The 22,353-nt window shown below is 34.5% G+C and overlaps 2 long non-coding RNA genes across 3 annotated transcripts; both read right to left on the bottom strand.

The window, feature by feature from the left end:
* Positions 1-7,759: 7,759 nt before the first annotated feature.
* On the bottom strand, positions 7,760-8,611 carry LOC118437198. Its single transcript, XR_004835937.1, has 3 exons — positions 8,384-8,611; positions 8,143-8,318; positions 7,760-8,061 (listed from the first exon to the last, which is right to left on the bottom strand). It is a non-coding gene; the product is annotated as an uncharacterized LOC118437198 (long non-coding RNA).
* A 5,585-nt stretch (positions 8,612-14,196) lies between these two features.
* On the bottom strand, positions 14,197-15,619 carry LOC118437283. Of its 2 annotated transcripts, none has more exons than XR_004835992.1 (4): positions 15,288-15,619; positions 14,843-15,019; positions 14,334-14,445; positions 14,197-14,238 (listed from the first exon to the last, which is right to left on the bottom strand). It is a non-coding gene; the product is annotated as an uncharacterized LOC118437283 (long non-coding RNA). The 2 variants fall into 2 exon arrangements; XR_004835991.1 differs by having other exon boundaries at positions 14,929-15,019.
* Positions 15,620-22,353: the final 6,734 nt, after the last annotated feature.

The following is a 22,353-nucleotide window of genomic DNA, read 5'->3' as shown; positions in this document are numbered from 1 at the left end:
AAGCACTGTTTGCCAGCATTGCCGTACTTTATGGCGCATGACCTTCATGATTTGATTTTTGGAATACCTAAAAAAGACTCACGACAATTGTGTTAGTTTGCCTTCGACAATACGTTGTTTCAGTTTGTGGAAATTTGTTCCATGATTTTGCTGTAATTTTAGTGTATTTTAATCGTCCGAAAAACACCCAGTAAAACTCAAAATCTATAATTGTATTTCCCCCCAAAAAAGAACCTCAGCTTGCAAAACTCAACGCCATCGATCTAAAAAAGGCAAGGTCCACGTGCAACATAACTTCTGCAATTTTGAGATAGATCTCAATTTTTCCGGTGAATATCAATCCGCGAGGAACAATACGCCGAAAGTCGCCAAGAAATAATCTCACTGTGCACCAGGACACGTTGTGGTTCAGGTACATCTAAAGTTAATCTTAAAAAAAGTCTTCAACAATACCACAGCTCTGACTTATATATGATTGACATGATGAAATATATTTTTTGAATTTGTTTGCAGATTCTGATGACGAAAGATAAAATTTCATTCTGTCTGTATTAAATAGGACTTAGGATTTTTAGTTTTAACTTTAAAACTATATAAAATTGTTGACAAACAATTAACAAACAACTAACCTGACAATTATCAGTATGGCTCGGCGTACTGCTCTTCATAAAAATCTTAGTTAAAAAGTACATTAACATGAATGTATCTCCTTGTATAATTTATTCATTACTCTTTTAGGCCACTGGCCCATACATCACAGAAATACAATTTTACATCATTTTACAATATAACGGGTTATTAAACATCGAAAATTCCAGGTCTCTTATTAGACGGAAAAGCAACCATAAATTGATAAGAGATCACCATAGTTACGGCGAATCCCAACATTGAAAAACTCCTGAGATTTCACACAAACCGTTCTTTGCATGGAAAACCCAAGTGGACTGTTTTCAAATGTTAACTCTAAATGCATGTGTTGAATGCAGGGAGCGTACCAGCAAGTATTCCGGAGTTCCAGCATGACTTTCCAGGAACAAGTAATGTCGCATTACCTTAAATCGACTGTTGGAAAAGTTTTCTGAGGAAACCATGATCTTCAAAATGATACAACGGAAAGGCTAACAAGTATAAATTAGCTAAAGTGGGACTTCAAAAACTGGTTGGTTCTTCAAACTCGTATATTTACTAACTTCGAACTAATCGGTCGCGCGCTTTTGGTTTATCATGAAGGAGAGACAAGCGACAAATACAACAGTTCCTTATGTTAATTCTAGCTAAAAGGTAAGAAACTTCAAATTCTTACTGATTAATTGATGAAATGTTGCGACTCTACTGATAATATCCATTCTTTTTTTGCCTTTGATTTAAACATCTTTCTTAAATATATTGTTGTAGGCGGAAAACAAGTAATGACACAACGTATGAACAATATTTGTTTTCCTTACAACACTCTGACGACTTAAAGCCTGCAGAGCACATTTCCAAATAATTTAAAAAAAAAGGTCGTCTTTATTGATTCCCAATTTTAGCCATTACATTTGAATTACAAGTGAACCAAACCTCACATAAGTGAGAAAGAGATGGTCACAGGTTCCTAACTATGGTGCCCGTAGTGCAATGGACACCGCACAGACCTGTGCAACAAGTCAGAGAGGAAAACCACAAGGGAAAAAACTCTCAGCCAGTACTGGGAATTGAACCCAGAACCTCCATTCGGCTTGAAGCACAGTGTGATGACCACTCGGCCACCACTGCCTGCCATTTAATGCCCCGCTGCTACTCTACGCTGAGAACTGTTTAAGTTACCACAGAGTTATATCTGTGAGCATTTAATTTATTTATTTTGTTAACAATGCCACCTGCTGGGGTTTACCACACTTATCAGTCTTAACTTTCTTTTAGGTGTTTGGCACTCACTGGAAGGAAGATGCAGATGTCGGCGGAAGCATCGTTATGGTTACAAAGCACGATTCTTCATTTAGAAAGGCCAGAAGTCAATTGCAGCAAGGAAATCTAAACCTGAATCTGGATGCGTATAAATTTCTAATTCATCAAACCAATCCGCACTTTTCCTCAGATGCTGTAGAGAAAACATTCGAATCCTATGGAGGTCTGTTTACCCCTGAGACAACACTGGCTGAATAGATGAGATCCTTATCAACCGCGGCAGCCATTGTCAGCAGTAAGTTAACTAGCCTTGAATGTGGAAATACGGAAAGCTTTAATTTGACATAATGATAATGGAAAACAGATATCGATACACCAATATCCGAAATTTTTCGACAATATAAACCCGACAATGCGAAGATACAATCTAATCGCAAGTTAAATTAAAATCTGGTTAAGATATTTAAGATATTCGAATACAATTTCAAAGTGCATTACTTCCCTACAATCCTTAATATCTTCAATTTACCTAAACCAAATGAATGAGTACCTAAATGACTCACAACTAACTTGTCAGTTAGGTATGTCTACAGCTTTTTCTCATTTTCGCAAAACTATTTAGTAATGTTTTACATGTGTCGTACAGGCGTCAATTTAGAAATGGTAAAGAGCTAGATTGATATGCAGTACGTGTTTTGATGTCACAACCCTGAGGATACCTGGCAAACTTTTGTTAGGAGGGGACGTTCTGATGGATCATTCCGTGCACTTTGTATTATTGTTATTAGTATATTTCATATAGTGGGTGCATACATACACTGATACACACACGTAATAAAGAGTGCTTACGCAATATACAGTTGTTATACATACATATATTCAGCAGCAAGGGGGTCGGGGTTAAGGCCCCTATAAAATGCCAAATGAGTCAACGAAAGAGAGATCAGTTTCAGCTCAGGTTTCTTACCAAGTTGTGATAAACTGACCTCTGGACAACCTGGTTCGTCTTGAACTGACACAGCAAGGAGAAGCTACCTTCGCAACTCAAGCAACCAATTTCGACAATTCGAGGAAATCCAGGTGGAACCGAGGGGAACATTCAATTACAGAAACAATTACTCTCACAGGAATTATTATGTAGTTTTAAGTTTCCAGTTTTTTGCTCAAAATAAAATAAAACTGTTTTCATTTATCACATAATCAGAGATTAAAACAAAAACCACGTGAGTATAACATGAGGTTTCATACCACGCGCCGCAAACACACCGCGACGAAGGGCGTTTAGAAAATTTAGGATTAATTTACATTCGCAGATCGAGTAATATAAAATGAAACTGTTTGTCCCATTTGTATTGCTTTTAGCTTTACATTTTTGTAAAGTTTGCCGACCAAGATCTTTCAACTTCCGACATTAAGCGTATCCGGTTATCTGGTACCAAGCCTAAGACAATGTTGGAGTTGTTCCAAAGGATCCAATCTCCACCAAAGGAAACGTTAATACCATCTAAAGAGGCAATAGGAGAATTTTGAAAAACCCTTCAAATTCCACTTATTAAAAATTCATAACTGTGCTCAAACAATTGTGCACAAGTGAACAGCATGTCGGAATGGTCATGATAAGTTGAGGCTGTGAACATAAAAATAAAACGACACAAAAAATTCCAGTGGTAGTCGAAAAACTAGCTTTTCGATATAAAAGTGTAATCTTTGAGCTGTTTCCCATCTATACAATACAATCATCCTTCCACAATCTTTTATTTGTTTCAGCCATGCAAGAATTTAAAATTACGATCTTCAGCACTTTCATGATAAACCAGATCAAAACCCCTTTGGATAATTATGAGTCTAACCATATGTGCATACCTGTTCACATTCACTTATACGAAAATGAATGAATGAATTAGTGAATAATTCATTGAATGAATGAATAATTCAACATTTCCAAATTTAATGAGTGTGTTTTTTATTCATTCATTTTTTGACCCATGTTAAATACATGGGGCGAACAAATGAATGAATGAATTATTCATTGAATCAATGAACAATGAATCAATAATTCAAATTGAATTTCGAAATGAAGAAATTTTGAACGAAGGAAAGAAATAAGCAGGTATGTGTGCATGCCTACCAAAGGCAAATTCGCTATTAATTTCAGTCTGAATTTGTCAGATTTAACGAAATGAAAAACCTCTTAACTGTTTCTCTTAAAACCTCGGTTTAGTTTACCCATCCTCCACGTGACATAGTGTGACCATATTTAAACCTCTACATAGATAAATAAAGAGGAATTTGTACGCTTAAAACCGGAGATTTGAATGGGACTAAAACTTGTCTTATAATTAATTTATGTGAATAAATTCGTACCGAAAACGCGACCACCCGGACCGTCTGGAGAATGATCCACTGGGGTGGATGTAGTTCATCCATCGGCGTATGGGTATTATCCAGCAGTTGATTGAGGAAGACGGCGTTGATCTAACAAAAAAATAAAATATGTAGGACTGTAAATCGAAATTTTTAGTTTAACAAATTAAATTTAAATGGAGCTACACATTCATTGCGACTTCGCATCGTTAGCAATGTTCGAAAAAAATACAAAGTTCCCAAGTAGACAATAAATTTTGGCTAGTGAATTTATTAAAAACTTGGACATCTTAATTGTTAGTGTATCTATACCTACGCTCCATTAGCACAAAGTTGAACCTTATCAGAAATTGAGAATTCTGAGAACCTACGCCACTGTCAGTCTAAAAGGCCTCCGTTATCAAAATTTAAGGGAAATTGAGACTGACAGTGCCGTAGTTTGTCAGAATTCTCAATGTCTGATAAAGTTCGACTGTTTTCTAATGGATAGTAGTTCGCAATTTTTTACAAAATTAAATATGTCGCGATGGGAACATGTAATTGATGTAATACCCTCAATATACTTATGTAGGTAAGTTAAATAAATGCGGCCAACCATACGTATATTACGTCATTAAGAATTCTCGGTTTTAGCACCCACCAACCAAAGGTAAACACTAAAAAGGTAAACAGTAAAAAATTTTGAAAAAATTTCATGCTCTTATCAAACTCATTCCGACGCGATATATTCATCAGTTTAAATTATTTAAATTTCTAAATTTAACTGTAATTAATTAAACCAGATTTTACATACCAGCAAGTTGTCAGAATCCTTCTGAAAGCAAAGTTTAAGACCAAGGTTTCATAATTTTGAAGTGGTATTTCCCCCGCTTGTCAATCCGTAGAGATAAAAAAATAGGTTTTTACACACAATTTTTAATCCAGAGTTATTTGCAATAACTGCACATTATCAATCGCAATAATCAATATACATATGTATGTACATATACATAAATAATAAACCGTAGTAACGTTAGAAGTAGCTCACCCTGTAATAATGATGTGGTTATAACTTGCCCCAAAGGTGCAGAAAAATGCAACAAAATAGATACATAGTTTTTTGGCAATTATGCACCAATGGTGCAGAAAAATCCAACAAAGTAGATCAATAATGTTTATGCAATATTACACCAATGGTGCAGAAAAATTAAACAACATAGATCAAGGAAAGTCCAAAAATTGTGCATCACTGGTGCAGAATTACCTACCAACGAAAAATTTATGTCAGAATTGTCAAATAAAATCCGCCGAGTAGTATGCACTATTGGTGCGTTATGCATCAAAGCCCCCAGTTCTTTCGCATCATTTGGTGTTTCCGATTGTCAGATACCAACGGTGCTATTAATTTATGAAAAAATGGACCTGATCCATTCTAGTGAGTATCAATTGATGCCCATCCAATTGTTTCGCATCAGCTTGGATAACCAACTGTTCAATACGAACGGTGCTACTTATTCCAAAATTGTAGTGCTTTCTCGATCCATTTGCACAATTAATTCGCACCATTTGCGGCAGGATTGTTCGATACCAATGGTGCGCCTAATTTATTCCATAATGGTCAAGGGGATTATTAATTAGCATCAATTGATGCAAAAAACTCGTGAACACACAGACAGACGGACGGACGGACAAGAGGAATTCAATAGCTCTCATGCTACGCAGGGTGAGCTAATAATACGGGACAAGATAATATAATTTGCATTATTCACATTAGCATGAAAATTGAGAGATTAAAATTACGCAAAAACTTATCTAAAATCACATCACAAGTACAATCTCCAATTGAATAGTAACTTATAATTTCTATTAAGTTATATATGGAATGCAATGAAATTACTAAAGATCATTGGACCTTAACTTAGGAAACTTTTCTTAATCAAGAAACAAAAATATAATATTGAATACATTTTTTAATAGTTACTCACCTTGAAATATTTCTGCCAATTTAAATATGAATTATTTTTCACATTGGATCAAGAAACTAAGGAACTATGGCCATGCTCATTTGGTGTCGAGTGAGATGAATCTAAGCTAAAGAGGTTGGGTGGACCAGATTTTTGTACAAATATGCACCTTTGCAGCTAAAAATAAATACCTGGTCATTAACCCGTTTGGGTCCCAACTTCATAAAATGAAGCAAGTTCATTGCCCGAGACGCATCCCTTCATTCGAGGTAGGGATAAATTTGGATTGTGTAGCGGTGAAAAAAAGAGTATGGTTAGAAGGGTCAGAATGAAATGTGACCTTTTTATTGTTCTCGTAATGCTTAAGGCATGCACAGTTGTATGTACATGGTTAAAATTAGGTGCTGAGTGCATTATTATTTCTTAATGTGAGGAGGTGGAGTATTTATGCATTTAATGATTTCACTGCTACATATGTACATACAGGGTGGTTTAAATCTCACACTACAAAGGAAAATGTTTCGATGGGAAAAAATCGTAAATTTTCATTAATTACCGAAATTTTGTCTCTGAAATTCAACATTTATAAAAATTTTGTCACCATTGTTTCCATTAGTTTTGATAATAATTAGTAAAAACCTCAAATCTAGTAACTAATGGAGATTCGGGGCTTTTCCCATTGGAAAATTTTTCCATTGTAGCCAGGGTTTTGTTTGGTAAAAACCAAATTGACCAGGGCAGCGGGAAAACGTGGGAAAAAGGCATTTTTACCACCCACCCAAAATAGGTGGGAAATGGGAAAAATGGAAGAAATGGGAAAAATGAGAAATACATATAAGTTGTAGCATGAAACTGAATACTGCCCTACAGCCCGCACCATTTATGATCAAAACCAGTCATCTTCACTACACTACCAATATCAATTTAATGTTTATGTGACATTAAATAGTTTATAGTCAATTGCGAAACTTTTTTACTCGTCGTTATCGTCACCACACCCACCGTATAACTAGGTCAAGTAGTTTTTTGCCTTGACGAGGGCCTTAGAAGTAATTTTAATTTAATAAAACAATTAACATGCAAAAAAGGTCCGTCGATAAACCTCAACTTGTTAAAAAAAAAATAAGAAGTGCAAGCCGCTCCCCACTTTTATTCTGCTCCTGCGTCAGCCTTGTCTGTTCCAGCGTCAGAATGTGTTGCCTCGAACGGAGGACTGTAAATAGGTCGAAATTATCGGGTTTATATACACATGCAGTCATGGATCAGTTTGTTGATTATGAGTGAAGACTGCTATTCTCGGTACACAATTAAAAATATTAATTTTATGGTAAAATCGATCAAGTTCATTGTATTATTAACAAGTCTATTCTTAACTTTCTGAGCGCAGAACTAAGAACAATGGAGGACATTTCTCAACGAAGTTCTCAGTCTAGAAACAAATGCTACATTCGTCATGAGACTATGTCAAGAATGCCAACGCCTTAAGAATGAGATGACAAACTTAGCTGATGCATTTAATTTGGAGGATTTTTTTGATATTAAATAAAGAATTTGTTACTGACAGCTAAATTTGTTGAAAAACATTTATTTATAACATTTCCCCAATCGACCATCCTGACTCAGGATTCCTGAGATCCTGACACAAATTTGACTGACTCAGGAACATTTTAAATGACACAGGAACAGTCACTCAATTATATTTTTGATTAAAAAATATAGAAGTCGCTGGCATAGTTAGTTTCAACACAATTAGACGATCTCGTTGCTTGGTCATTATATTTTTCAATGTAGAAAAACTGGCTTCTAGTGGGAGTTTTTTGTCAAGTTCAGTCCATTGATCGCCGTCGATGGTGTCTTTTCTTTGGGTCTGAAATCAGTAGACAACCAGAAATATAATTATAATCATTCTGTTCCAGTGTCACAAAATGTGTTCCTGTGTCAGACTCACCGTATCTAATGGAACAAGGCTGTAAAATTTCGAAGATTTTATCTGGTTAAACAAATCAGCGTAGTCAGGTATCAATGGAATACTTTTTGTTAAGGGTACTATTGATTTCTTGAATTGCCTGTTTCACGATTTTATAGCCTATAAATCCATACTTCCCAAAGGCTGACACAGGACACCTGGGAATAAAACATGAAGAGTTAATATTTTGTACCAATTTGGTTCTCGCTTTCTTCTTATCGACCTTAATTTAACGGCAAGTATAAGGCGACTTGTGATTCTCATCAGAATGATTATCAGCTGGCCTTTCCGCTAATTAGACGAGTATTAAGTATTAAACACAAACTGCTCCAGCGTCATTTTTAATACAAATGTTCCTGTGTCAGTTCTACCAATATTTGTTGATTTGAACCTTGGCCAATTCGCTCAAAGTTATCTCCCAAACCGAATTCGCCCTAATTTCGTTATCTTCTCGAATATCTCTATCTGCAAACACGGACATAATTACCATTTTAAAGAAGCCGACTTTACGAAATATTATATACAACTTGCCCATGCGGATCCATCTGGATAATCGTAGCACGAAGTGAGGATTTTTGGTATTATCCATTGCCTAAAATTTTCAGCACTGCCTACATGCACTACTCTCATTAGAATGTCACTAATTATTTATATTGCCAACAGTTCAATTGGGTTTATTTATTTTGTGCCACTCAAGGAAAGTTTATAAAAACAATGATTGTAGTTTTTGGATAACAATTTACCCAAACTAAATTTAACTGACACAGGAGCAGATGATAACTGACACAGGAACAGTTCAAACAAATACAGACTTATGCAATTTGAGATAAACTAATTATTTAAACAAGTTAAGGACTTATCAACTGAATATCTATTTCTCACTTCGATAATTAACTAACAACATATATAATTACGTTGGAATGGCTGTTTAACAAATGAGGAAAAGCAAACAAAACTTAATCTCACCCTTCCCACATTTTGAGTGAGCCGCTCTTTATTTTATAACAGCCAATCTCATCATTTTTCCCATTCTGGACGGTAAATACCGTTTTTCCCGGTATTTACCACTTTTTCCCACCTGCCGTGGTAAAAAATCGTTCTTGACGGGAAAAACGAAACCCTGATTGTAGCGTGACATTTAAACCACATTGATTTTACTGGGTTTGAACATGGTACCATGTACATACGACTCATGGTTTAATGAGTTATACATTTATAAAATGTAGGGTCACGTTAAAACAACCATAAAAAATATCAAAATTGCAGCTCTTCTTACATATATCGGAGGAGAAAATGAAAATTTAGTATTTCAAAACTAACGCAACCCAAGCTTATGTATACCAATAAGATGTGTCACTCTTAAAATTAAGTAGGCAGAACGCAAATCTTATCAGCATTTAATGCACAATTTTTATTGTCTGGAATTAAATTCATACATACCTACATAATCCTTAGATATTTTATTAACAAATAATTTATTTTAGTAGTAATACACATTATGATAACTTCATCCTTATATAATTAATAATTATATAGCATATTTAAAGTTTGATGTATTGCATAAATTATAAATGTTCTGTTAGCTTCATAAATTATCAAATTAATATTTACCACAATTAAAACTAATTAACAATATTAAATAAAAGGTTACAAAAAGCCAAACTCAGAGTTTTAGAATAAGGAAGAGATTGGTAATTGTCCCTTAAAATTTGCGAATCCTTATTTTTGACCTGCTATTCAATATACATAAACTTTCGTGTCATTACGTCAAATATTTTATACTTAATGCGCCATTTTTGTTGCCGGTAATTGTGTACATTCATACCTATGTACATAATTATTACATATTTTAACAATAGAATGATAGTTTGAATAGAAGAAGGAAATATGTACGCATTATCTTAACTTCATAAATTAAATAGGTACTTTGTATATTTACCACAATTAAAACTAATCCCACAGATAAATTGAAAAGTTACCAGAGGTCCAACTAATCACAATTGTTTAATGAAAACATGATGAGAATCCGTGCTTCAGACGTTTGGCATACATAGACTGGAACCTCTTCTCAAGACAAACAAGGTTAACGTACCTATGTAATTATGTACATACACATATTTATGTACATGATTTGCAGAAACTTGAAACATGTGAACAATTTGAAACGGATATGGGTGTCAATATGTACATGTAAAGATACCCATCGTGAAATTATTTGTGCTAGTCACCTCATTTGCATATTTTGACGCATTCTTAATAGACACAGATATCGCAGAAAATGAGCATATCTACATAATGCTATTTATGCAATAAAAATTCTGTCAAAAAAATTTTGTACCCAGATCCAGTCGGATATGTAGGAGGTGTCTTGCCTAAAAGCTGTGCACATACTAACACCTTCCATTGCAACCTAAAAACTCCCAAAAATGACTTACAATAAGATTCGCCAGAAAAAACTCGCTACGATGTGCATCGACACAAAACCTGATAGTACCTAAAATAGCAAAATGATGCATTGTATTTCTAATATTTTCCGAGGATTTTTGCGATATTCACCATTATCGATGCCCATACATATAAATTCGCTGCAGGATTTGGCATTAAGGATTTTTTAAAGGATTTTATACTAAAGTAGCGGTGTCGTGGAGGATTCAAAGGCGCTAACCATTACCCCATACTGATCGAAACCTTTTATGGTTATTAAGCTACTTTTGGACGATTTCAAATAATCGTTCCTTTTAGAAATTAATTTTTTGAAATACATTTTTAAAAAAATAAGTACATTCTTTTTGGATTAAAGTGATCAAGAATATTCAAATTTTTGCCACAAATGTTGTCTCACTTTTATTAATAGTGCATCTGAAATATAAGTTTGTGCAAATTTATACAGCACCAAGATACCTTATTGCTCTGCAGAACTATAGAAATAGGAAATTTCCCACCAAATGATGCGATTAATTGAATAATTATAAATCCTTTGTGTTTGCATCATACCACGTGACCACTTTTACAATTATGTTTAATAAACTCATCAAAACTTATGCTAATTAATCTAAGGAGTAGGGTATTCCAGATGTGTAGCATTTGGCATTAATAAAGTAGTAACCCACACAGGTCTTTTATGTATAAAAACGTGGTAAAGGGTTGTGTTGCACATGGTGAAAGTCAAAGGTATTATCGGAATAAACGTTAAAGGAAAAACGACTTTGCGACCTGGACATGCAAGAAATCGCACAACATGCAGAAAGTTTAACCCCACTAAACTACTTGTAATGTTGAAGGAAATGTTCCCAAAAAAGTCTTGTCTTAACTTAAAGGTTACAGGACAATAAAAACAATTTTCATTACCTCACCTTAGTCTTTAATTTTGCAATATTTTTCAGGAAATATATTTTTTTGCCAGTAAGGTCACAAAATTAATGTTACCCTGTGGTCCCAAATCTTTCCACTCTTAAAGCTTCTCTCACAGTAGTTTAGAAGGTTTTTTAAAGGTAAATAAGTAATGTTGATTATGTTGGTTTCGTAGGTAATGGCTAAAATTATCAACATGGTTGACAACAGCACCTACATCTCAAGGTTTATGTAGATTGATGTCTAAGTGGATGAAGAAAGTTGTGGACAATCAGGTACGATATCGTGTCGTTCACAAGAGAAATGTCGCATAGCTCCTATCCATTCAGAGACTGAGGATTGCAAATGTCACTTTCTCCTATTGAGCAGTTTCGAACTGTTTCCCTAAAATCGTATATTTTGTTATGTGCAGTGAATATGTATCGTACAATGTACATATTCACGTCTTTATTTAAATATCTATTTTAATATCAGTACACTAAAATTATGATCAATTTGTACCTAGTTCTTTCCCACTTCTGTAATTTAACAGACTGTTAATAAATGCATTACTGCAAGTAACACTGTTGCAAAACTATTATGAAAAAAAGGAACAGATATTAGCAATAATGAACATATTTATCTATGAAGGTGTCCAGTGATTCACAATTAACCCTTTCAGCTCATACAAAGTGCTGCTTAATTAACCTGTAGGCAACAGCCTACGAGGTTGTGCACTCTAAATAAAACTATGCAAAATTTGCTAATCGTTGAGCTCAAGAGAGGATTGAAGGAAAATTTTGCAAGATTTATCCGGCGACTGTGTAAATTATACACGATAATTGTGTCATCCTCTTTTCTACATACTCAACCTTGAATAAATTGTGCATAAATTTACGATTTCGAAATCTATTTCAAATGAACGACAGGTATGTACATATTTTTATTCTGATGTGAAGATCTATAAGGACGTACATATAAGTTGTATTTTACTAAGCATTTGGCCGTTTTAAAATATTTATTTACATTATAGAATTTTAAAAACTTCCCAGATCGAAGTAACCTGAAGACTCTCGGTCATGGGATTACATGAGCGCCCGAAATATTTTCCAGGCTTGCCATTCTATGGAACAATGGAACTACTGACCTACGGACCTGCAGTCAAGATAAACGGAGTTTTCGTGGTTCTTGCGTATAATTGTTGAAGTTGTGGATGAACTTTTGCGTAAATTGTGTACAAGTTAATTTTTGAAATACATTTACAAAAATAACTAAAATCAGCATGTTAGGGTGTGCAGATCCTGTTTATTTATACATAGGCAATGGACCCGTTAATATTGTAGGAATGCTTGTTTTTGTGAGTTTTACTTCAATATTGGAAGCAAACTCATCCAACTACAAACAGGCTTCGTCTATTTCGTTCCTTAATTCTCTTTCTGCAACTTCTTATCTTTCAAATTTTTTGCTCTAGTGGGATCAGAGATGTGATGTTAAAACAAGCAGATATTTTATGGGAATATATATGAAGTCAAATTTGGATTTTATGCATTACCTGAACTCTAATCTTCCTGGCCTGAATAACCTTTTTATGTGAACAATGTGCTGTTTTAAATTGTCAAACTCTGACTTGCAAGACCACGTGGTGCAATTTAAACACATACCAGGTGCTGCTTAATGCTAACCTGCAGCATAAAGCGTACGAAGTCAATGTGTGCACTCTAAATAAAAATATGCAAAATTTACTCATTGGGCTCAAGAGAGGATTAAAGGTAAATTGTGCAAGATTTATTCGACGATTATGTAAATTATACAAGATAGTTGTGTCATCCTCTTTTCTACTCAACCATGAGTAAATTTTGCCTAAAGTGTGTGTATTTAAATAAACAGATTCACAATTTTGAATTTCAACTGATTCGGGTACACAAACTCGCTTTTTAACTCGATAAAGTTAATATATATGCACCTATTCATTAGCTATTATGAATATGCATGTATATGCATACATTAAATGGGAAATTTGAAACCCATGTTCGTCCAAATTGCCATATTTTACAATTTATAACATGATTCAATATATGTAAATATGTGCATATGAGGGTCTGGCAAGATTACAGAACGTCACGTTAACCTTATTTTTTGGGCGAAATACGCGTCGCCTACTATTTTAAGTGCTTTCATCGTGTTTGTCACCCTTTTCTGATAAGGAAAAAAGTAAGCATTTTCGATGTCGAAAAGCCGATAGAAAATTTTCTTTGAACCACTTTTCATCTGAAAGTTTGCAAAACTCCTAAAAAAATTTGATGTTAATTTGAAAAAAGTGTCGACCTGAAGTTTTCTTCAGGTAATGAAACACCGAATGCGGAATAACCGAATGCCCATGTGTTCTATTAACACTTGAATAAAGGTTTAAATCTAAATCTAAACATTTTTAGATCTTAAAAGTTATCCTGCGATCTCACATAAATAGAGAGAAAAAGTGAGACCAGAACTGAAACTCATCCCTTATTGGATTCCGCCTTAATAATTAAGATGAACTAACTTAGCATAAAATACTTAAACACTTGGCAGATGGCAAAGAAAGATAATGGGAAATTTCTATCGTGAAACTAATTAACATAGTAAAACGCGTCGCAAAATGGCTTAACTCTTGCCTCCGAATGATGATTGATTGGCTGCAATTAAGTTTTGTTTCCAAAGTACTATAAGGTGTCATCTTCCGCGGGGCGAGGGGAGACCATATAGGAAATTCTAAAAAATAGGAATTTTTACGTAATTATAAAATCGGAAACTTTATTCGAGATTTTTTAAATACGTTTTATAATTAATTTATTAATAATTCTTACCTAAAAGTCTACCATCCTGGAAATCTGGGGAATGGTTTAGAGGGCGGGACATGTAGACACGAAACGGCGTATGGAGATGATCCCTCATTTCATTTCGTAAGGCTACCTTGATCTGAAATAAAATAAAATTATGTAATTGTATATGTATATTTCCAGAAAAATGTCAAGGCTAAAAATTAAGATAAGTCACTTGAAAAAAATAGTTTTAATGAACGAGCAGTAATACGTTGTAATTATGTAGTTTAAAACGTTTAAAACAGTAATACTCAAAATTTTGAAATTTCTTTGTAACGCAATAAATTAAATTTTCCATACAAAATCAATTCGTGGCATGTATGAATATTTTATAACAACCAATCAAAATATAAAAATAATTGGTTCCACACAAATAACTTTGTAGAATTAAAATTGTAAAGGAAGTGTTAAATAAGTACATTAAAAATTACCCCAAATTTTCAAGCATTTTACAAAAATAAATTTTAAAATTTGTGATAAGTCTGAATGCTCACATTATCACACTTATTTTTTGGCGAAACTTTAATCACTTAGAGTTATTTAACTTTTACTGGCATTAATTCATCGTGACGTTGCGCACCTGCAAGACGTGAGCTTCCTTCTGGCAGCAAAGTTCAAGTCCAGGCTTGCATCAATTTTGAGGTGGTATTTATGCACCCCGAACATCAACCCTACGAGGACAAACATTATTTTTTATGCAAATTTAATACTGATAACTTTACATACGTAATCAAACTCAAGTGTATACATACAAACGTGAAAATACGGTTCAAAATAACACAAATTACTCAGATGTAATTAAAACAAGAATTAATCTAATTGTAAAATCATTTTATGTACATTTACGTAAATTGAAATTAATTAATTAAAAAGTATCTACTAAAGATTATGACCTAGTAAAGTCAAAATTTTAAAATATTTCGAAATAGTTATACTCACCATGAAAAATTTACGGCCAAGTTCTCAATTATTTTACACACTTTAAAAAGAAAGTAAGGAACTAGCACAAGTCACAATGCTCACTTGGTGGCGAGTGAGACGTATCTGATCTAAAAAGCTTGGGTAGATCAGATTTTTGTTAAGTTGACGTTTGCATCAATCATCGCGTCTTAACCAGAACTGGACAAACAACACTATTTCACTTCAATCTTAAAGTAACTAACTAACCATTTATCAGTTTCGTTCCAGCTTTCACAAAACGAGGCAATTCCATTAACGCGTCATGTTTGTCCCTGAAATCCAGGAAGGGACGAATTTAGATTGATCCTGGAAGAGACGTGATACTGGAATAAACAGAACCTTTGCACGGGTGGAAATATTTTCTATCAGAGTGTAATTATGAACATCCATGCATTCCGTCATAAAAAAACGCCGATTTTTACTTTTACCATTTTAGGTTCAGCACGTGAAAGACATCCGAGCCAAAACCACCCAACTGACCATTTCGACGACGTAATTTATGTACGTGGCCATCCGACCTTGCTAATTTTATTTGGGTACTTAAGGCACGCAGTTGTGCAGTGTTGTGTGGTTAAGATTATGAGAAAAAGATTATTAGGAAATGCTGCCTAAATAAATATGTATTTACAGTCATCGACCAAAAGTACCCATGCTTGTATATACATACATATGCAACAATACTTTCAATACAAGACAAGACAAGTTCATTACTTTAGTTACTTATTAACGCTTGATGCTTGTCCTTTAACGCCAAGAAGGGACGGATTTCGATTGCGATAGTGGAATAAAGAGGACCTTTGCATGTTTCCTATCAGAATGAAATACACAGCGTGCATATATAACGTCATAAAGAAATGCCGATTTCTGTACAGCACCAACAAATCTCTTCCTTAGTTTACTTATGTTTCATAAATTAAACACGATCAAGGTTCACTCAAAACAAAAATTTGTCAAATCAACCCCGCCGGTGTCAATATATGACTTAACCCCCTTGGTTACAATTGTGATTCCGAGTGGTAATGAAATTTTCCCGTCCGGTCATAACATTATAACTACCGGTATCAAAATCATCATAACTCGGATTCAACATTGTAACCAAGGCGGTTAAGTCATATATTTATTGACACCGGCGGTGTTGATTTGACAAATTTTTGTTTTGAGTGTACGTGAACAAAAGCTGCCAACCATCTTTTTGATGACGCAATACCCATATGTGCACGTTCCCACACGACCTTTCTAATCTTCTCTGGGTATTTATGGCACGCAGTTGTGAAGTGCTGTGTGGTGAAGATTATGAACAATGATTATTATTTAGGAAATGTTGAGTAAATAAATATTTACATGCATACATACTTATAGATTTTAACCTTGGAGCGGAAGTCCAGATGGAAGGATATTTTTAATCCTGCGTACATAGATTTTATTGAGTTTGGTCATTCTTTAAGATGTAATCAACGAAGGGTCAAAGTCCAACTTTTCTTCAATCTTATGGATATCATTATCAGAGAGACTGAAGATTTAATCGCACAAACCCCACAGGCTAGATTACTCAGCGCAAAACTCGTCCAAATTAATATCTACATTTCAAATCATTTTACTGCTCTGGTAACTTACATACATATTTCCAAGAAGATGTAGTCAGTAATTTTGATTAATGGAATGGCTGAGTTTTTTTAAACTAGGTTCGATGAGTTTAAATTTTTCTGAAGGCTTCTTATGAAAACTACTTCAAAAATTATAAAAATTTGCATATTTACTGCATATTTTTAACCATTGGCAAGAACCTACTATGCAAACATATTTGTTCAGAATTTGAAAACACTTACATAAATAACTAAATAGGGTCGAGAAATGCTTAAAAATCTCTGACGATGAATCTTCGGGCCCTGCCTTAAGTAAAATGTCCCATTCTTTGAATATGTGAAGTAAGAACAAATTGAGTCAAATTTCAAAGAGGGTGGGGCCTAAAATTTATATATGCGAATTATGTACGTTTGGACACATACATATGCACATACATACATACACACATAAATATGTAAATATGTACTATGTATTTAGAGAGGCAGCACCATATTCAAGCAAGTATGACGATATGAAAATACCTACATTCAAACACATGCAAATACATCGATAAATATTTGAAGGGTTAAATTTAACGCCACACTTATTTAGCTGAAATTTGCCACTTGACAGTACATATGGGACCTCCAAACGGCTGAACTTTACCCTATTTATGCTTTCAGAACCATTATTAGATTAAGTTTCGATTAGCCGGATACATTCATTGATGAAAAGACCCCAAAATAGTTGTAAGTAAACTATGAAACTAGTAATTACTTGTTCGAATTGCGAAAATAGATTCATATATATACATATATAATTTGTGTAATACATCAATTTTATTATTAAGATAGATATTTCATTTTGACTTTGAAATTTACAGATATTTCTTTGTGAGTGTGTTACAAAGCATTTACATATGTGTATAAATACATATCTATGAACATAATGACGTCAAGTAATGCATATTATTGCTAATTAAACTAACTTTTATTTACCCCATGATTAAATATTAATAGCAAATAATTTATTTTGAGAAGGAATAATACTATCTTAACTTCAGAGATTATCAAATTAATTAATTACTTATTTAAAACTAATCGTGTCAAATAAATTCGAAGATTACGTAAAGTCCAATATTTTGTAATTGTATACCTACATGGTAAATACAAGTATGTACAAGTAAATACAAATACAAGTACATGTTTTATTATTAATTTTCAAAAGGTATGTTCCGCACTGTTTCTGACCAAAATTGTGATGAAATAACAAACTGCAAATACATTTAGGAGGCTGTGATTTTTTTCAACTCTGTGGGTTAACATAAACACTAGCAATAAATCGGCAAACTTTACCTCGACGGAAAAAATGCTAGATTTGCAAATTAAATATCGTAGTGTGATTTAATTTTTAATGCTGGATGGGCAATACGTGTCGCAGATTTATGGTTGAATGCTTAAAATGTACAATGAAAACTGCCCAACACAAAACACAAATTCAATTGGGTCAATAATTTTTAATTATGGCGAAACGAGGTCTCGGGCAAAAAGTCGCAAGGACGCTCAAAATCCGCTTCTTCCACAGAAAGGCTCCGGAAACTAGAGGAACCAATAATGAGAGATCCGCGATTGAAACTGTCCTATATAGCAGATGAGATGGGTGTTCCAAAACCAGCAATTTGTTCCATGTTAACTGAAGACTTAGGTATGAAAATGGTTTCCGTCCGTTGGGTACCAAAATTGCTTTCGGCATCTCACAAACAGGATCGAGTCGACTTTTGCAATGCCAATTTTAACCTATTAAATGAAGACTTGAACCTGCTCAATATTTTATTAGTTGCATATGGTACTTGGGTTTACTATTATGACCCGGTGACCAAATAATAATTCCCTCAATGGAAGCACGAGGGGTTGCCACCGCCCGTTAATTGAAAAGTGCAAAAATCTGACAAAAAAATGATGATGACCACTTTCAAGGATACCAAAGGTCCCCTCCTTATAAAATTTATTGCTGTAAATACTGCAATAAATGGGGCCGTGTATGCAGGAACCCCGAAGGAGCTGCGTCCTCCGGTTGAAAAGAAACGTTAGGTCAAAATAAAGAGTTGGCCTTTTTTTAGACGACAACGCGCCACCTCATACCTGGCTTTTTGCAAGGGTTAGTGCAGACGAAAATCGCTTTACCTGCACAAACCACACCCCGTGCAGTCCGGACTTGACCCTTAGTGATTATTATTCGTTTCGAAACTTAAAGAAAAACGTCAGGGGAAAACGGTTTTCGGATGATAATGAAATCAAGTCGTAAATTTTGGCATATTTTCGAGGTAAATTTTAATGAGTTATTGCTAGTGTTAATGTTAACCTACAGAACTGAAAAAAATCACAGCATCCTAAAAGTATTTGAAGTTTGTTATTTCATCAAAAGTTTGGTCAGAAACAGTGCGGAACATACCTTTTGAAAATTAATAATAAAACACCCACGTAAACCGATAGAACGCATGCTGCCAAGGAATACTAGCAGCCGGTCTTCGGAAACATTTATAAAATATAAAACGCAAAATTAAACATAAGTAAAATTTATTTTGAAAATAAAATTTCTCACAATTGCTGCTTGCATTTTACATATCTGATAAGCACCAAAGTTAGCAAAATTTAGTCATTTTTAAACATTGCAAACGGCAAAATGACGCCGCCTTGCGCACACTTAATATAACGCAGCGCATAGCTAGTCTCACAATCGAAAATCGTCCGCGTTAATAAGGCGCTGTTCGTAAACTTCGTAACGCTGGCCAGTAGGTGCAGGACAGGGGAAAATCCTTATCTTCCTTTTGTTATTAGCGTAATGAAGTGTACGAATAGCGCCTAAACACGTAAAAATACACGTAGGATAAGTGGGCATGAGCGGTGTGCCCAAAATTTAAGGACCTTATACAGAAGAATCTGAGTTTAGCTGAAGAAATCCGACTTTTTTACTAAGCTCCTGTCTATTAACATGTTACCCATTTTAATTAATATATTTAGGTATGTATATTATGAATGTTTATTCCTGCTTCAATATTATAGCCATTGTTTCATGTGTAACAGGGATCTGCGAAAAGAAGGGCAAATCGGGATCAGAAGACCATCTTCCTTGACCTCTTCGACACCTTATGAAGATGTCGAAATTAATGGAACAAATCCTGCAGCAAAATTTTTTCTTAGATAAACTATTCCTATTAGAATTATGTACTTGTAACGTAAAGTTTTCAGTATCAAAAATATGTGACTGGCCCTTCCCATTCTTTTGTAAATCGTGACAATAATTAGGCACGCTAACATAAATAGTAAACGTGCGAGCGCAACGCTGGCGCCTTACAAAATTTCCACTTGATTGCAGTTAACCCAACTAATTTTGCATCAATTAAATACCAGAAATTTGGATAGATGATGATTCCTGTATAACTAGGCCCCATTCAACTATCCGTTCTGCTTGGAGTTTTATTTTCCACGGGAAAATAAACTAGATTTTTTGCTCTAATTTTTGCGAAACCAATGAAGGCTTCAATTTGTACCCCCTCTTTCCGTTTGGGCAATCCGCTGGCCCAATGTGCGTTTTTAGCACACTGATTATAACACTGTGCGTACCATCTCTGTTCCATAGTGATGTATATAATTGGGTGTTTGCTGAAAATTTAATGAGCTTTAATGACAAGTTAAGAATAGCGGAACGTATATGAGTTTGCTCTGCATATTGACATGAGCATATTTATCTTCCTGAGCCTCATGAAATTTGTGAATATTATCGACTTGTTTCAGAATTTTATCACACATTTGTCACTGAATTTGAGACAGTCATTCAGGTGAAATTCCTGGTTTGCAAGGTCTCTTGCAAGACCAACTTAATTCAGGACATAGACAATCGATGCATGCGGTCAAGGAGGAGAGTGCCTATCTCAGTACATAAGAAAATTCAGCACTGTAAAACAATATTTTTGCTCTCTGGACTGATGCTTTTTAGATGAAAAAATTAATGATAAAAACAATTTGAAATCAGCCATGCGTGTTTTTACAGACATCCATGTAGATGGCGGTTATATGTATTGCATAGTTAGTGAGTGATACACGCATAATATTGAATATATTGAAGGTATTCCAGCCACTTAGAAAAAACAATTAGATCAGCGCTACCAATATCACGTCATCAATACCAAACTCTGTTAACAATGAACGCAAAAAAACCTCAAGAAAAACAAGGACACAGATCGGCACAGCTTGGGTTGTCGTAAATGCAAATGGTGGTATTTTGGTTTGGGGCTGCCGAAATCAGTAATTGGTTTTCCCCCCTCAGCGATAAGATTAAAGAGTGCTGTTTCATCTGTTTACATCACCTATTTACTTTTCCCAGAAACCATCCACTAGGGAAAGGTTATACGGTTAACACTGTTCAGATGCCGTTTTAAGTCTATTTAGACACAAAGTGTCGTGTCCCGTAATTTGTGCATCTCACGTATAATTTTTGGTAGTTTTATGCGTCAGCAAGATAAATTTATTGCCATGCGGAACTCTAGAAATATAAAATTTCCAACTATGTATATTACGCGATTAATTGACTAATTATATATCCCTTGTTGTGACATTACATAAATATACCACGTGGACGTGACCACTTTCACAATTATGTATGTATATTCAACATGCTGGTCAAAGATGTTGTTGGACAAAAATGTATAATTAAAATATTAAACTGTTACTTTAGAGTATCGCTTCGTTGATTGTACCTTGACGCAGGCGATGGACTCATAGCATTGTAGCCCAAACCTAACCATACAATTTAACACTTTCCAGCTGCAATTTTTAATTTATTTACACAAAATGTATCAGTTACCCCGTAATTGGCGCAGCTAACGCATTTTCAAGTTTTTATAATTTTATGCAGCAGCAATATACCTTTATTGCTCTGAAGAACTGTAGAAATCGGAAATTTCCAGCTACATTGTGCGATTGATTAATTTTAAACAGGCTTGAAATATTAGTCGGGCATTCGCCTATCTCGCAATGTTACTTTCCCGTGCACAGCATACACCTGCCTGACTAAACCCCCTTGCTTCGACATTATACCACGGATACCACCCCCCCGCCCCTCCCCCCGAGTCCAACTCGATCAATTGACGTTAGCTTCTTGAGATATTGCTTACATACAACGGAATATGCGCCATCGAAGTATGGTTACGGAGAGGATTGTGAAAAGGTGAATTCGTCATTTTAATAGTACTCTAAGGAAATAGGAAATTTCAACCACGCTATGCGATTAATTGACTAATTATAAATCCTTTGTTTTAACGCGTGACTAGTTTTACAATTGTACTCTATAAGCTCAACAAAATTTGTTATGCTAAATAATTGTAGTTTAATGTTGAAATATTTTTCAAATATTTGCAGGCTTTTTTTGATCTACTAATTCAAATAACAAAAAAACCGACAAAGTTTACTTTCTATCACTTAAC

This window comes from Folsomia candida, unplaced genomic scaffold (genome assembly GCF_002217175.1).
Source record: "Folsomia candida strain VU population unplaced genomic scaffold, ASM221717v1 Fcan01_Sc012, whole genome shotgun sequence".
Lineage (NCBI taxonomy): Eukaryota > Metazoa > Arthropoda > Collembola > Entomobryomorpha > Isotomidae > Folsomia > Folsomia candida.
This window is presented reverse-complemented; position numbering and strand designations above follow the sequence as displayed.